Source organism: Gobio gobio, assembly GCF_949357685.1.
Source record: "Gobio gobio genome assembly, chromosome: 5".
NCBI classification, from domain to species: Eukaryota; Metazoa; Chordata; class Actinopteri; order Cypriniformes; family Gobionidae; genus Gobio; species Gobio gobio.
This window is the reverse complement of record NC_137101.1, coordinates 43,050,703-43,061,915: the sequence shown is the minus strand read 5'-3', so window position 1 is coordinate 43,061,915 and position 11,213 is coordinate 43,050,703. Positions and strand designations below refer to the sequence as shown.

Genomic DNA, 11,213 nt, shown 5'->3' with positions numbered 1-11,213 from the left:
CGTGACACATAACATCCTCTGGATACCGGTTCCAGATGCAGGTGGCATAATAGCTAAATGCCATAAATGCAATAGCATTTTTTTATTTACCCTAGGTGGTCAACTGGCCTGATCCTTCTGCTCTCAAGCTCTATTTTTGTTTTCTATTCTACCAACATATCAATATGTATTTTGGCCCAATGCCATTATGGGATTGAATACAATTAGACATACTTTAAAATTGATTCTGAATAACTGGAGTGTAATGTGTAATGACCTAAGAACTGGTGTGATATGCATACACATGTACGGATAAGCTGTGTACGTTCTGTTATTTAGCGGAGTAAAGGTCATTACTACATGAAACAAGAGGGTAACAAACACCACTTTAATTAACCTTTCTGCATCTAATCTTTAATTTTGTAAGTCTTTTAATTATATATTAGTTGATTATAGTATCTCTGTCATTCTACAGCGTGATATCCAGCAATGTTTCATTTATCAGTTATTTTGAAGACTATTTAAATCATACTGTGCATAAACATTTTGAACTTCTGCATGTTTTAGACACACACAGACAACAAAAATCAGCAAATGAATCTCAACAATGGTGACAATCAAAGTTTCATGTCACAATCATGCTGTGTGCCAGCATAGTATAAAACTCCCAGCATGCACTGTAGCATGAATAAATTATGCAGCTGAATGATCTTTTTTTATAGCCACCATTGTTGAGATTCATGTGCTGATTTTTGATATCGGTATGTTTTAATGATGCTGTGCATGATTTATTTTAATCCTTCATTACAACTGTTTGCTGCTGTAACTCTAGCTGTAGTTTCACAGAGGTGGTAATGTAAAATATAAGCCTGTTAATAATGTAACACTTTTGAAAAAGCAATCACTTCTCTTTTATTAAGCCTACATATTTCCATAAAAGAGAAGTGATTGTTCTGTACACTATTTTCGTTATTTAGCCTACACATTTCCATAACGAAAAATAATGTACAGAACAATCCCTTCTCTTTTATTTAGCCTACACATTTCAAGTTACATAACTAAAATAAACAATGTATAGTATTTATAAAAATAAATGTAGGCCTACGTTTAAAAAAAAAAAAAAAACATAGAAAAATTGTTCTGTGCATCCCGGCCACGAGTGCACCTTTACAGAGAACATTCAGCCTTTGTGGTTGGGTTTTGGAAGAGACTGGGACCGTCATAAGTGAGCGACATTCATTCATTCATTCATTCATTCATTCATTCATTCATTCATTCATTCATTCATTCATTCATTCATATAAAAGACTTCATTTTGCAGTACAGATAGTAAGCCAACAGTTTTCATTTATTTGTATTTTGGCTTATAATTTTGAGTGACATGTCGTATTTGATTTAGCCTATTTTTCTCTGTGACATTTTTGCGGTGATGACAGTATGATAAGACAAAATAAATAAAATTATTGCATAGCCTACATTTTACATTTGTTATCCCCAGTCTCTTTCTGTAGGGGAAATTTAAATGTGAGATTCTGAAAACGAAATCTAAATTTAGGGAGATACGCGGGACCGGGAGGGTGAGGTATAGAAACTATAGCGGAGCGGGATGAAAAAAAGAGAGCAGGGAGAGAATAGACAGACTGTTTCCTCTTTTTGAGAGAATGGTTGAGAAATAAAATGTATACAAGTTAAAATTGGGAAATTAAACATTATCTTGCCAGGTTGCTCAGGGCAGGGAACTGTGAATGGTGTGAATGCCTAGACTGGGTAAACCCAGCCTGATCTGCCGGCGATTTAATTTCGCCCTGCAACTCAGTCTGGAAACCCATAAATTAATTTCTACTGTTCTTCTGTTACACTTTTGCAGGAATCAATCACAGACTGGCCTATCCACCTGGCTCGCTATTGGCGGATTTAACACGATGACGGATCATGCGTTGATCACGCCTCTTGTGGTCTGATTGGAGTCATTTGAATTATGCTCGTTGACCACGCCTCTTGTGGTCTGATTGGTTGAAGGACTATCCAGTTGCGTGCAGTCTTTTGAATAATGCTCGTTGATCACGCCTCTTGTGCAGTAGCCAATACAGAGCAGACTCCCCAGACTGCTTGGGGTGATGATAGCCAGACAAGTGAATGCTACCACTAGAGAAAGTTTTGTTCACTTCAAGTTCAAACACGGTTGCGCTGTTGTGTCGGGAGCATTAAATGTCACTGGGAAATTGAATCCTGCGCCACAAGAAATCTGATCGAGTGCCCTGGGAATGCAGACCAGTCTATACAAATCCTGTCATCACCGGCGTGCAATGAATTGTGGGGTAAGGGAGGCTGCGATGGATCCATATGTTGTTTCCTTCCTTTGCCTGAGGAACGGAGGGCGCATTTAGAAGTCGCTTTCTAATTGCGGCAGCCTTCGTCTCGCCGCGGTGACACAATCTGCCTTCGAATGCGGCCTTCAGAGGGTGCATCCTGAATTGGGACAGCCTTCAGTGCACCGCTGTGATGCAATTGCATTTCAAATGCGGACTTCAGAGGGTGCAGCCTTCACATTGGGACACAGCTGTAGTCAATGTTACTTTTACTCTTTGTAGTGTGGATGTTCCTGTGGGTTTGAAAGGGTTAAAAGGGTAAGATAAAAAGACACACCCACAAATTTTATTTTAACAGTAATAAACTGTAAATTAAAAAAGTTATATATTGGCAAACACCACATTAATTTACAGCCCGCGGATTCATACTTGCCCTGTAACTACATGGAATAACAAGCCCCATTTACCCTATAACTGCACGGATAATTACCCCTTAATTAAACAGTACTTACAGTCTAAATAATTTTTAATTTTTTCTGGCAGTTGCCCCTTTATTCCCTAAATATTACATATTATTCCCTTATACCTACACATTCATACTTTATAGTTACAATATAATTACAGACAGTTACGCTGTAAATTTGTTTTACTTATACAGTACTTTCCAGGCTGTAATCTAAAGCGTTACCAGAACACAAAACCATGAGTGAAAAGCAACTGACAAAAAGACAAAAAAAAAAAAAGATTTGGAGAATCATTTGTCAACACCTCACACTCGTTGCGCTCCTCAAACCATTCCTGAACCATTTTTTCTTCGTGGCAGGGCGCATTATCCTGCTGGAAGGCCAAAGCCACCAGGAAATACCGTTTCCTTGAAAGGGTGTACATGGTCTGCAACAATGCTTAGGTAGGTGGTACGTGTCAAAGTAACATCCACATGGATGGCAGGACCCAAGGTTTCCCAGTAGAACATTGCCCTAAGCATCACACTGCCTCCGCTGGCTTGCCTTCTTCCCATAGTGCATCCTAGTGCCATGTGTTCCCCAGGTAAGCGACACACGCACCCGAACATCCACGTGATGTAAAAGAAAACATGATTTATCAGACCAGTCCACATTCTTTCATTGCTCCGTGGTCCAGTTCTGATGCTCACATGCCCACTGTTTGCACTTTCGGCGGTGGACAGGGGTCAGCATGGCCACCTTGACTGGTATCTGGCTATACAATGTACAAGCCACATATACAATTATATAAATAAATTATAAAAAAATACTTTTTAGTTTAATCTTAAATAAATTTCATCATATACAGTGAAAAGGGAAAGAAAAGCTGTGTTATGTTGAGCTGCGAGGTTTCTCTCAATGCAGGTATATGCCTATGTACAGCTGGCTAATGAGAGGTCTGTAAAGCCTTGTTTATACCCGACGCGTCCGCACGAGCGCAAGCTGTGCACTGATTTGCAGCGAAAAGGAGAAAAAGAAAAAAGATTATGGTGGAGGAAATGGTTGGGGAGATGCAGGGAGCAAGGATTGTGTTCTGCACAGAGAGTTGGAGGTAAATAAATAATTTTGCAATGTGCTGCTGCTGCGGCTGGTCAAGCAAATGTTTGTGCTTTGTTTCTGTTTGATATAATTGTAAATAAGTATATAAAAATACTGCTATTCAGGGCCCATATTCATAAAGATTCTAAGAGTCCTCTCAGAAAACTCCTTATCTAGCTTAAAAAGTTTTACGTAGGAGTATTAGCTTAAGAGCTATTCGGGACCGATCTGAGAGAAACTCTGAGCAAGGAAAATACAAAAACTTTTATCGTAATGAAGAGATTATATATATACACATTATATACACATTATATATATATAAATCCTTTTATTATTTACGATGCTGTTAATTTCCTATAAGGTATTTGATTGGCTTAGAATTATAAACATTGTTCCACTCTTTCCAATTACACTGATTGCTGGCATGTCTATTTAATTGGTGGTTTGAAAGTTGGGTTTAATGCAGCAAACATGGAATCCAAAACAAGAAGGGCGAGAAAGCCCAACTGGACAGAGGAACAGTGTTTACTGTTGGCACAGTTAGTGGATGAACACAAGGACATCCTTAAAGGTAAATTCGGGTCGGGTGTCACAGCACGGGCAAGAAGCAGACATGGGAGCTTATAGCACAAACTATTAATGGTTCATTCCCCCCGCTTGTGCGCACCAGTGAAGACTGCGAGAAACGCTGGTACGTGTTGCAATCAAAAGCCAGAGGGGAAATTGCAGCACACAAGCGGGAGTCATCACGCACAGGTGAGTGCTATAACTCTTTTTTTAAAACCACTGACAAAGTTATCTCAAACAATATGTATACTGTACATGTGTTCCACTATTGTTGTCTAGGAGGTGGACCACCTGCTAAACAGCTGTCCCAAGTAGCCGAAACAGTGCTCAACATCTTAGGTCACTCAGAAACGAGTATTACTGTTTTGAAGGAGGGCACAGACAGCGCAATGATTCAGCTGGTGGAACTACAAAAATGGTCATTGTAATAAACCAAGAGCCAAGTAACGCAATATAAAGACCCATTTTTATTTAACATAGTCAAGGCCATTTCTCATATTTCTATCTGGCATTATATGAACTGAACAAAAACAAATTGGCGTAAAAAAACTAAATAACAGATTAAACGGTTTCTCCTTTCAGCAGCCTTCAGCAGAGGAATGGAGACCGTTGACATCGCAGATGGGCGACCCTCAGCCCGAGGTGCCTCATTCCCTGACTTCTGCTGCCACCGCAGCTGCCCCAACACCTTCCCTAATAGAGAAAAAACTTGAGCAACAGATGGATGTCCTAAAGCAGAAGAAAGTAGTACTCCATTTAAAGGAGGAGTACTACAAGCTAAAAACAGAGCTACTCAAAAATAAAATTAATAACAAATGATTTCTTTTGTGTCTTCATAATTTCTTTCTCATTAAAATTTTACTTATGGTGTGTCTGTTTAGTCTCGATATTTATATTGCATTCACTGTAACTTACATGAAATGCAGATTGGTAAACTGGGCTCTGTAGGGATTCCCACTTTGGGACAGATCCCTCCCTTGTGGAGGGTATTCTTCATCATCCTCTTCATCAGCGTGAGTGTCCGTGGGAGGGTCTGCAATTTGTCTAGCTTTACAGATGTTATGGAGCACTGCACAGGCTGTTATCACTTTGCAGAACTTTCCTGGTGCCAGTCGCACCTCTCCATGCAAAATGTGAAAGCGTCTCTTTAGTTGACCAATACCTCAACTACAGCTTTGTTTCTTGTGAGCTCTGTGAGTTAATGAAAATTAACAGAATTCAGTGCATATTTTCAAACCATAATGGTAGGTTATTTATGGGTGTAGCCTACAAATACTTCTGCAACACATTTGTTGTTCCACACACATTAATTGTATGCTGTCACTATTACCTGTTGTAATTTAACTGTGACCCCTGGTCAGGACTGAGGTAAGGTGTGAGGATAACCACTGTCCCCTAACAAGTGGCTATTTGCTGGAACACGACGTCCTTCAAACAGATCTCAGGCCACTCTCCGCCAGTATCCTGGCATCATGTGTTGCGCCGGGCCATTTTGCAACAATGTCTAAAATACGATAATCTGCACTGAAAACAATTATGCAAACTTTTATGCTGTGGTACCTCTTTCTATTTACATAAACCTCCTCGTCTTCTGATGGTGCCGCCGCTAAAGAAACTCTTAAGCCTCTTAAAAGTCCTTGTCCGTGCTCCTAACAAATTTGATCTTAAGACCTCTTTTAAGGGTTAAGATGTTGTCTGAATTACTTGTTTCTTTACTAGGATTGTTTAGTTAATTTTCTTAGAATTTTGTCACTAGGAGCTACTCTTTGCATTAAGATTCTTTATGAATATCTGCCCTGTATCTTGCTCTCTCTTTGGCTGTAGGTCATCGCCTCAGCAGGTCCAGATATTTAGCATGCCAAATATCTCACGTGCGTCGATGACTCATCTGTTTAATCTGAGTTTGCTCTACTCAAACCAATTAATTATTTGGAGCGTTAGGGTTTACAGTGCTGGTTTTATTGCTCTCCATTTCTTTTTGTCGCGTGAAATCTTAAAGGTTATTGGATCAAAACAATGTGTGTTACTGTGTGTTGAGAATTGTAATTTACAAAGTGTTCCATTCTCTTTAGGCCTTTTTTTTTGTCATGAAGGTGTCACCAAGGAGCTTCCCTTGAGTATCAGACCATCTTAACCCATGATCTGGAGGATGGCTCTTTTTCAGCTTCCTTGATAGCAGCACTTGGGTCTTTAATTTCCTTGCTGTTGTCATGCCAAATAACCCACAACCAATGGTTGTTTTGTTTGTTGTCCTTTCCAAAAATCGTCACAGATTGGTCCAGATCTCAGAATTATATGGAATAGTATGTCCTACATTCACTTTTGACAACACCACTGAAGCCACCTGCTAAAGCCCACAGGTCCTTCGTTGCCTTTTGTTTCCTACCACAAGGAATATTCTACAAAGTTATTAAAAAGACAGTGTTAAAATATCAATTAAATTGTAATGAAAAATATGATGATAACTATTATAAAACAGCAAATCATGAACGTATTTTGAAGTTGAAGGCTTGAAACCTTACATTAACTGTTATACACGTGCTACAAACTAATTGCACATTCTGGAATGCAAAATAACTATAGGCTATTATGTTTGTGGCAGTTTTAAGATAAGAAATCGATTATTTAACATCTTTAACAGTTTATACTAAATATGATTGTTTTTAGTCGATAAATCTTAATGTTAAATTTCTACAAATACATGCACATATTCATCTCCACAAAAATGTGCTATATTTAATGGTCCAAGTACTGGAATCATACTACATTTTCAAAATAATAATAATAATAATTTCTTCATATGGTTATTATTTTTTATATATATATTATTATTATTATACCTGGGCAGCAGAGACTAACTAAAGATCATCAACCTCAGATCCTCATGACAAAAACTTTTAACATTTCTATTCATTTAATCATTGTAGAGTCTGAAACTGACATAGAGGCCTATTTGTAGATGTGCCCCATAAAAACAATCTTGCAAACACCAATTTCAACATGCTAAATTTTCATGAATTTCTGATGCTTGGGGTTAACAGCAAATTTTATGTAAAGTGAATGACAGATAACGCTGCAATTCTAATGTTATCCACAAGAGGCAGGATCCTTTTATGTCTAATATTTTTTTTATCACTATTAATGGCTATAAATTACCAATTGTGCTGTATACTGTAGAGCTAACCTTCGAAGACAACAATTGGTCTTTTGACTGGATATGATGTCTGGTGCCCAAGCACATAAATACCACTGACCCACGCAAACTCCTAAATAAAACACTCACCAGACATGCTTGCATACCGAAATGTGTTCGTGGAAAAAGCTATCAGAGAGCACATATGTAACCTGTCCTACTCGACCCTCCCCGAGCGGGATTCGAACCGATGTCTCCGATGTCTAACAAGAACAGAAATAAGGCATTAGCATGACCGCATCCAACTCCTGGGCCGATTTCTCCAGCGCCCCAGAGCTGATGAGACATGCAGACAGGTGGAGGGGACATGTAGAAAAAGCAGACATTTTGAATTTCTGTCATATTTTTCATTTAAACTGGCCGCATTTAATATTTCAAACACACAAATATTGACAATTTGTGTACATGATTTTATGTATGTATTTGCAAAATTATTTATTTATTGCGTGTGGATCATAAACTCAGACATGGAGGGACCAGTGTAAGCTTCTTGGAGATAAACTCACCTGTGGAGAAGAGTCTGGTGAGAGATGGTGAGCCTTCCAGAACTCCCCCAAGCAAAGAGGGCCACATTTGAGCTTCTCACTTACCTCTCTCAAAATGAGATCTGTGAGTTGTACCTAAAACTTTGGGTCGCTCTCCGAATAGCCTTCACTCTCCCTGTGACTTGTTGCGTCTGCCGAGCGGAGCTTTTCTAAACTCATATTGATCAAAAACTACTTGAGATCTTCCAAGGCTCAAAAAAGTGGACTTGCAATATTTAGTATTAATAACAAAATTGCCCGTCAGATCTCTTATAGTGATATCATAAATGACTTTGCCTCCAGGAAAGCCAGGAAACACAGATTCTAAGGAGAAAATTGAATATTGGAGGTAGTTTGTAAAGTTGAGGTAGTTTGTCTTAATTGAAAATTAAACTGTTATAATTTTTCCTAACCTTTTACACATCTGTACATAGTTTGATTCTTGAACCATTATTGTTATCTTGTTACATGTTCCTATGTTTATTTTATGTCATTATTTAAGTATCTGTTTAATTGATTTAATATGCCTGTTTTTTTACATATTACATGTATTTTTTTTCATATAAGAAGACACGGTTTATTTATTATTTCATTTGTTGTTGATTGTTATTCAGCTTCACATTCTATTCTTGAACCATTATTTATTTATTTATTTATTTAATTAATATTGTCTCTTTTGTACATTTACATTTATTTTTACATGCAACCTTTGTAACAACGTCCACCTTGAATTTGAGGCTGTAACAGTTCCCTCAGATGATACAGAGAATCCCTAGACATCCTAAAGTTATCCCACGCACAGCAGCATCCATGTCTCACCCAAAATCTCCGCTCCATGGGCCTCATTCATGAAACTTTCATAAATATATGAGCAAATTCTGAGTAATTTGCACGTAAAATTCACGAAAACTCTCCTCCAGATTCACAAACGCTTCGTACACCAGGGATTCGCTAGTAAAACGTGTATATTAATGAATTCCAAAACATTAGGTAAATAGGACGCGCGTGCACGCTCATTCATCATTTGCATAATCCCCACCCATGAGTTACAACTGCAAATGACGTGTGCAGGAACGCTGTGGAATCTTCTGGACTTCTTTCTCAGGTTTGGCTCCAGTATTTTGCATAAATACTAAAGAGACTTATTGGCCATATGCCTAGCAATAAATATTAAATTATTGTGTGTCCATCAAAACATTTTAGCCAGCTAAAAATGCCTGGTGCTCTTCTGAAAACGACCAGCTGGTGGCGCTGAAAGCACTTTGCAAGGGCAGCGTTTTTCCATCTGAGATACTTTGATTGCTATGAATATAATACAGAATATCCATGGTAGTAATGTGTTACTAGTATCTCATTTCGAAGAATATTACTTAATATAAAAAATCCTCCACTAAACAAAAACTGCGAGTAAACATTCCGTCTCCTTTGAAGAAAAGCAATCTGCAGAATGTACAAACTGACATTAATCTTTAACAAGGCTGTCAAAATGGAAAGCAGCCAAAACAACTGCTGTACAATGTCGTTCACCATCTTGGCTGAATTGGACATATGACTGCATCACATGACTAAAAATGCGTCATCGTTTTCAAATACCTCCGTTTTTACAATCATTTTCAAATGTATCCACTTTGGAGAGCGTTTTCAAAAAGCTACATTTTCTTTGACTTAAAACGCTCTCTCAGTGTGGACGGAAGGCGAAAATGTATTAGTATGGACATGGACTAAAGTGCAAATTAACACCTGAACATGCTTGTGGATTTGCTACTGTTACAATTAAAACACGGATAAGGGTAAAAACATGCCTGGTATGATGTAAGCAACACAGCTACAACTAATGTTAGATTCATAGTGTGTGAATAATCGAGCATTGACAATAGTGAATCGTTTTGGTGACTCAATTCTTAATTCTAACAAAATTATTAAACTATTCTAACTTCTATTAAAATGTGATGTTTATCTGCTTACCCACAGGGCATCCAAGATTTAGGTAAATTTGTTTCTTCAGTAGAACACAAATGAAGATGTTTAACTCCAACCGTTGCAGTCTGTCAGTTGTATAATGTATGTGAATGGTAACAAAATCTATGAGAGTAACAAAAACATGCACAGACAAATTCAAATTAAACACCATGTCCCATCACCTGCCTGACTGAAGATCCAAACTTTTCTCCGCTGTTAAGCCGCAGCTTTTTGCATGTTGTGTTTAGCTCTCAAGACCAGAGGGACCCAATAGCACGCTGTCAATAGAGTCAGTGGCGCAAAAAGTGGGTATGCGCTATATGCGGCGCATAGGGGCGCAGCACCTTGGGGGCGCCAAAGCGATGGTATGCAAAAAAAATCAAAATTTTTGTTGGTATTTTCTATATGTAGCTGCTGTTGTGCGTTCCTAAATAATTTATAATAATAATTTAATGATTTCATAAAATAATAATAATTTCCTCAATATTATATAACATTTTAGAGGACTAACAGGCTAGAGTAGGCGCCTTCATAAGATTCCATAATAGAATTTTGGATAACAATGGAATATCGCGAGTGGGTGCGCCGGCGGCAAGCGAAAGTGTTCATATAGCCTACGCTTGGGCGGATGTCTGATTGCGCATTAACACGTCAAAAGCGTGCGATTTGACAGCAAAAAGCGCGTCTTTGAGGCGTGATTTACCACAAAAACGATGCAGGTTTTTATATCAAAGCGCACGTTCTCGACGCGTGATTTGCTATTTAAAAAAACGACACGCATTTTCCGTGACCCCAGTGCGCACGTTAAAAACGCACGCTTATTCAGGACTGTACAGTGCGACACGTGCTACAAAAAAATCGGTCTTTGCAATGAATACATTTAAACCAGACCAGCGCTGGGGGGGACGCCGGGAACAAATCGCGTTTGGACATGACCACAGAAAACGTGCCCAGTGTTAAAGCCCCCTTAATGTGCATTAGACAAAGCAATAACCTCTTTCCAAACTTGTAATAAGAAGCGTTTACAAACCTGTTGTCCAACAAAAGAGAACATTTAATCGAGTGTTTGAAATAACTTACTTTTGTAATCTGACAAGCTTCACATCGCAGAATAAGGCAGAAATGATATTATTTTATAATA

At 38.3% G+C, this 11,213-nt stretch overlaps 1 protein-coding gene across 1 annotated transcript in view; it reads right to left on the bottom strand.

The window, feature by feature from the left end:
- The window catches only part of LOC307126546 (uncharacterized protein), a gene marked incomplete at its 5' end in the record, with an annotated part of 1,586,879 nt that overhangs the window by 17,587 nt on the left and 1,558,079 nt on the right, over positions 1-11,213 (bottom strand). The window lies entirely within an intron of this gene.